Here is a 6,750-nt window from a genome sequence, read left to right on the forward strand (position 1 = left end):
ATGATTGCGTTGTTTCCAGACCTGAGGCAAACAGAACTAGAACAAAAAATCTTAAAATTTGTATGGAGACACAAAAGACCTGAATAACCAAAGTAATCTTGAGAAAGAAAAACGGAGCTGGAGGAATCAGGCTCCCTGACTTCAGACTATACTACGAAGCTACAGTAAACAAGACAGTATGGTACTGGCACAAAAACAGAAATATAGATCAGTGGAACACGATAGAAAGCCCAGAGATAAACCCACGCACATATGGTCACCTTATCTTTCATAAAGGAGGCAAGAATATATAGTGGAGAAAAGACAGCCTCTTCAATAAGTGGTGCTGGGAAAACTGGACAGCTACATGTAAAAGAATGAAATTAGAACACTCCCTAACACCATACACAAAAATAAACTCAAAATGGATTAAAGACCTAAATGTAAGGCCAGGCACTATCAAACTTTTAGAGGAAAACATAGGCAGAACACTCTATGACATAAATCACAGCAAGATCCTTTTTGACCCACCTCCTAGAGAAATGGAAATAAAAACAAAAATAAACAAATGGGACCTAATGAAACTTCAAAGCTTTTGCACAGCAAAGGAAACCATAAACAAGACCAAAAGACAACCTTCAGAATGGGAGAAAATATTTGCAAATGAAGTCACTGACAAAGGATTAACCTCCAAAATTTACAAGTAGCTCATGCAGCTCAATATCAAAACAACAAACAACCCAATCCAAAAATGGGCAGAAGACGTAAATAGACGTTTCTCCAAAGAAGATATACAGATTGCCAACAAACACACGAAAGAATGCTCAACATCATTAATAATTAGAGAAACACAAATCAAAATTACAATGAGATATCATCTCACACTGGTCAGAATGGCCATCATCAAAAAATCTAGAAACAATAAATGCTGGAGAGGGTGTGGAGAAAAGGGAACCCTCTTGCACTGTTGGTGGGAATGTAAATTGATACAGCTACTATGGAGAACAGTATGGAGGTTCCTCAAAAAACTAAAAATAGAACTACCATACGAACCAGATATCCCACTACTGGGCATATACCCTGAGAAAACCATAATTCAAAAAGAGTCATGTACCAAAATGTTCATTGCAGCTCTATGTACAATAGCCAGGATATGGAAGCAACCTAAGTGCCCATCAACAGATGAATGGATAAAGAAGATATGGCACATGTATACAATGGAATGTTACTCAGCCATAAAAAGAAAGGAAATTGAGTTATTTGTAGTGAGGTGGATGGACCTAGAGTCTGTCATACAGAGTGAAGTAAGTCAGAAAGAGAAAAACAAATACTGTATGCTAACACACATATATGGAATCTAAAAAAAAAAAAAAAAAAACAGGTCCTGAAGAACCTATGGGCAAGACGGGAACAAAGACACAGACCTACTAGAGAATGGACTTGAGGATATGGGGAGGGGGAAGGGTAAGCTGTGACAAAGTGAGAGAGTGGCATGGACATATATACACTACCAAACATAAAATAGATAGCTAGTGGGAAGCAACCACATAGCACAGGGAGATCAGCTCGGTGCTTTGTGACCACCTAGAGGGGTGGGATAGGGAGGGTGGGAGGGAGGGAGGCGCAAGAGGGCAGAGATATGGGAACATATGTATATGTATAACTGATTCACTTTGTTATAAATCAGAAGGTTACACACCATTGTAAAGCAATGATGCTCCAATAAAGATGTTAAAAAAAGAAACCAAACAACAACAACAACAACAACAAACTTAAGCAGAATTTCTCCTACACACATCATAGTCAAACTGCTTAAAACCAAAGGCAGAGGCAAAAATCTGAAAAGCAGTCAGAAGGAAAAAAAAGACACACCCTCTTCGAAGGAAAATAGTATAAGATTGATATTGATATTTGTCAAAGAAACAATAGAAGCCAGAAACAAACAAAATGACATCTTAAAAGTAATGAAGTCAAATAGGTGCCAATCTGGAACTCTCTGTTCATGAAGTTATCTTTTGCAAATGAAGGCAAAAGAGAGACATTTTAAAATAAAAAATACATGAGAGAAATTCATTACTAGGAGACTTGCACTAAAGGAAATACCTTAAAGGGTGGTCTTCAGGCAGCAGGAACATTATCTCAGGTGGAAGCTGGTAGATGCAAGGAAGAAGAACAATGTAATTATTACTATATGGAAAAACATAAATAAATATTGATTATGTTAAACAAAAATGACAAAGCCATATAAATATAAATTTTATACATTATAAATAGCACAAGTGGCAGGCGTGGGTAAAAGAATAAAGGTGTTTTTAGTGCCCAGCTAGAAAGGTGGGATAGGGAGGGTGGGAGGGAGGGAGATGCAAGAGGGAAGAGATATGGGGATATATGTATATGTATAACTGATTCACTTTGTTATAAAGCAGAAACAAACGCACCATTGGAAAGCAATTATACTCCAATAAAAATGTTAAGAAAAATAAACAAAAGTGTTTTAAGGTCCTTGCATGGTCCTGTACTAATTTATATTACACTCTGAAAATTCAACCATGCATTTGGCAATCCCTAAACTAACCACTAAAATGAATAAGCAGATAAAAAAATAAGTATATAGAACATGAGAACATGATTAACACACTTGATCTTATTGACAATTATAAAACACTGCATTTAACAATGGCAGAATATACTTTTTTAAGTGTACATGGAATATTTACCGAAATTGACCATATATTGGGCCATAAAGCAAGTTTCAAAGGACTGAAATCATGCAGAGTAAATTATCTGACCATAGTAGAATTAAGCTAGAAATCAATAAACAAAAAGATAACTAGAAAATCCCCATAGGTTTGTATCTTAAGGAACACATTTCTAAATAACCAAGGGGTCAAAAACAGAATCACAGTGGAAATTAGCAAATACTTAAAACTGAAAGATAAACAATATAAGGACATACTGCAAAGGAAGAGGCAAACTGTCATTATATGTGTTTCTAATTATAAAATCCAAGAAAATCAACCTGAAAACTATTGGAACCAATAAGCACTCAAAGAGATGGCTGATTACCACATAAAAATCAATAGCTTTTTCACACACTAGCAAAAGCTAATTAGAAAATGTCATGGTAAAAATATTCCACATCACAATAGTAAGAAATGCTATAAATACCTAGAAAGAAACCTAACAGGAAATGCTATGCTACTGACGGATACAAAGACATGAATAAATGGAGAAACATACCTGGAACCTTGATACCTGGAGCCTGAACCCTCCAGAAGCATACCTGGAGGGTTAAGCATACCGACTTAAGCTCAGATTCAAATCCTGTCTCTACCACTTCCTAGCTGTGTGACCTTGGCAAGTTACTTAACCTCTTTATGCCTCAGTTTTCTTTATCTTTGAAGTGGTGATAAACATAATAGTCTCTGCCTCACAGAGGTAGGACTAAATGAGTTACTGTCCCATGACTAACCTATATAAGGCTGTGACCTGTACCCTGCTCTCCTGACCCACAGATCCTACTCTATCCACTTTTTTCTTTTCTGTAGCATTTTCTACCCTCGAACATGCTATATATATTTTACTTGTGATATTTATTGTTTATTTCCTGCTTACTTCTGCTAAAATATATACTCCTTGAGGGCAATAATCTCTGCTATTTTAAAAACTTTTTGTAAATGTCTATATTTTTTGGCAAATGTATACCAAACACTTAGAAAGTTACTTGGTGCATGGCAGGGCCCATAGAATAGTACCTGACACATAATAAGTGCTATCATTACTATAAAGATGTCAGTTCTCTAGAAATTATAAATGTAATTCAATCCCAATCAAAATCCCAGTGAGATATTTTCTAGAATTTGAGAAGCTGATTCTAAAATTCATTAGAAAGAGACAGTGAGTAACAACAGCCAGGAAAAATTTTACAAAGATCATGGGGGAGGGGTTTGTCTTACCATTAATAAGCAAAATGAGTTATTGGCACAGGAACAGACAAGTAGATCCGTGAGATAGTGTGTGTGTGTGTGTGTGTGTGTGTGTGTATGTATGTTTAAAAATGGAATTTCATATAAGTGAGGGAAGAATAAATTGTTCCATACATAGTGTGGGAATAATTGGCTGTTGGTTATTTATCTATAAGGTCACTCTCACACTCTGCAAGCTTAAAAACAATTCTCATTGGTTTAAATAGCTTCTGTTTTTGATCATCTACTACCATGTTTTTAAATCAATATTTTGTCATTACTGCTTGCGACAATTTGTAGGTAGTTATATATGAGCTCTGTTGATATATTAAGTTGGACCCCGAATCAAAACAGCCCTGGTTTCAACTCTTGTATCTGTTGCTAATTTTCTTTGTTTCCTTGAACAAATCACTTTCCCTTCAAGTGCTCAGTTCCATTGTCTACAAAGTGAGGTTTTATAAGATTCATTGATTAAGATCCAGACTTAGGTTCAACTAAAACTCTTGGGCTCCTGCAACTGTTTGGTGATTTTAAATAATCCTCACAACTCTATTTTCTCCCTTTTTTATAGCTGAGGAAACTAAAGTTCAGAGGATAGAATGGTTTGTACAGGACTCACACCCAGCAGTTGCTTGTTTCTGTTCTAATTAGGTTCAGCTGTTAATAAAAAGGCTTGGTGGCTCAAGATAGAAGTTTATTTTTTTTCCCAGTAACATCAGCACAGTGTTAGGCAGTGCAGGGTGTGCATAGCAGCTCCTTGGTCATCAGAGGTCCTCAGAGGCCCTGGCTTCTTATCTTTATGCTTTGTCATCCTGTGTACTGTCTTCCATCCTCAGTGTTGCCTCAGAGGCTCAAGAGGGTTACTGTCATTCCAGCCATGATGTGATGGGGGACAGAGAGGTGAAGGGTATCTGTCTCCAAACCAAGTCAATTCACTCTGAAGGGCTTCCACAAAGATGCCATCTAGAATTTCTATTTCACTGGCCACTCCCATCTGCACAGGAGGTTTAAAATGCAGTTTTCTGAGCTGAACATATTGTTGCCTTGAGTCAATTATTAAGGAAGAGGGGGAGAATCGGAATCAACTCAAGAACTAGCATTTCTGCTACAGTGCTAAGCCTCACAACCAGGTCTACTGACCCATATGTGATTCTCTTTTCATTAACTCTATAGGCCTGACTCAGATTTGAAGTGACAACTTGGAGGGAGGATCAGGGTATATTTCATGGAGGAAATGGCATTTGGGTTGTCCCTGAATTGATGCTTAGAAGGTGGATAGTTGGAGCCAGGATTTAGGGAGTGCACTACAGTGGTGGGAACAAGATGATCACAGACTAGGAGGTGAGGGGGTAGATGAGGGGACAGGGTGTGGCTCAGGTTGACTGGGGCCCAAAATGAGTAACAGGATGCTGGCAGGAGCCCAGGCTTCTAGTTGGTGGGTTTGTGAAACATAGTTTCTTATAGCTCCTGCCTTAGATACATTACATACCCGGGGAATTCCCCTACAACCTCCCACACATATGCAAAAACTAGAACAACAAGGTTGGAACAGGCAAGAGGATAGAGGAGATCGTCCTCAATGTGGAGAGTTGCCTCAGCTCATGATGTTAGCTCCTGCTGGCCTGCCCGATGTTCTTGATGTCTCTCCTTTGGGTTCAGGTAGGGGTTCCCAAACTTTGCTGTACATTCAGATAACATGGAATCATTTTAACAAATACTGCCCACTGGCTCCTGACCCCAGAGAATCCGATTATATTTGACATGATTATACTGTTATTACACATAACATTATATATAATAGTATTACTATTATATATAATGTTAATAATAATGTTTTTATTATCAGTAAAATTTCTCATCAGCTTCCCCATGGGGAGGTGGGCAGTCTGGGAGGCGGTGTCAGCAGAAAGGTGTAATCTAGATGGTTTGACACAGCCAGTAGGTCACCTCCTGCCTTACTGGAGGATGCCATATTTGGCAATGTCTGACTCGGCGGTGATGTGTTCCCCATTAGCACTTTCACAAGATGATTTAGCACACATCTGGGGCTTTCTGGGTTGAAAAGCCAACACAAATGATTGCAAAGATGGATCTTCTGGGATTTAAAAAGTACTTAAAATTAAATCTCTTCTCCCCCATCTCTAACTAGTGGATCAGGTGGCCTTGTTTCAGTTCTGTGTAGGATCTGAGCAACACAGGGTTTAAAAGTACCTCTGCCGGCTTCCCTAGTGGTGCAGTGGTTGAGAGTCCGCCTGCCGATGCAGGGGATACGGGTTCGTGCCCCGGTCCGGGAAGATCCCACATGCCGCGGAGCGGCTGTGCCCGTGAGCCATGGCCGCTGAGCCTGCGCATCTGGAGCCTGTGCTCCGCAACGGGAGAGGCCACAACAGTGAGAGGCCTGCGTACCGCAAAAAAAAAAAAAAAAAAAAAGAAAGAAAGAAAAAAGTACCTCTGCCTCCTGCAAGAAGCACAGCCAAACGTGTGAGCTTGGCATTGATGTGGGGAAGGGGCCTCCAGGCTGGACTTGCAGTCTCCAGGGCCATATCTGAGCTGTGGTTGTAAAGCTGTTAAGACCCTTTTTAATAGATAGAGAACTGTTAAAGAAAAAAAAAAGTACAGGTCTAGAGTTGGCACAGTTGGTACCCAAGGCTGTACCTGTTCTGGGGCTGGTGGGGGAGCCAAGCCCCCACTGGGGTCCTGGAGCTGGGGGCACAGAGCCAGGCTGGACACCCGGATCCCCGCCCCCTCCCCTCCCCTCCCCCTTCCCCCTCCCCTCCCCTCCCCCTTCCCCCTCCCCTCCCCTCCC

The sequence above is a fragment of the Mesoplodon bidens genome (assembly GCF_964165515.1).
Source record: "Mesoplodon bidens genome assembly, chromosome: X".
NCBI classification, from domain to species: Eukaryota; Metazoa; Chordata; class Mammalia; order Artiodactyla; family Ziphiidae; genus Mesoplodon; species Mesoplodon bidens.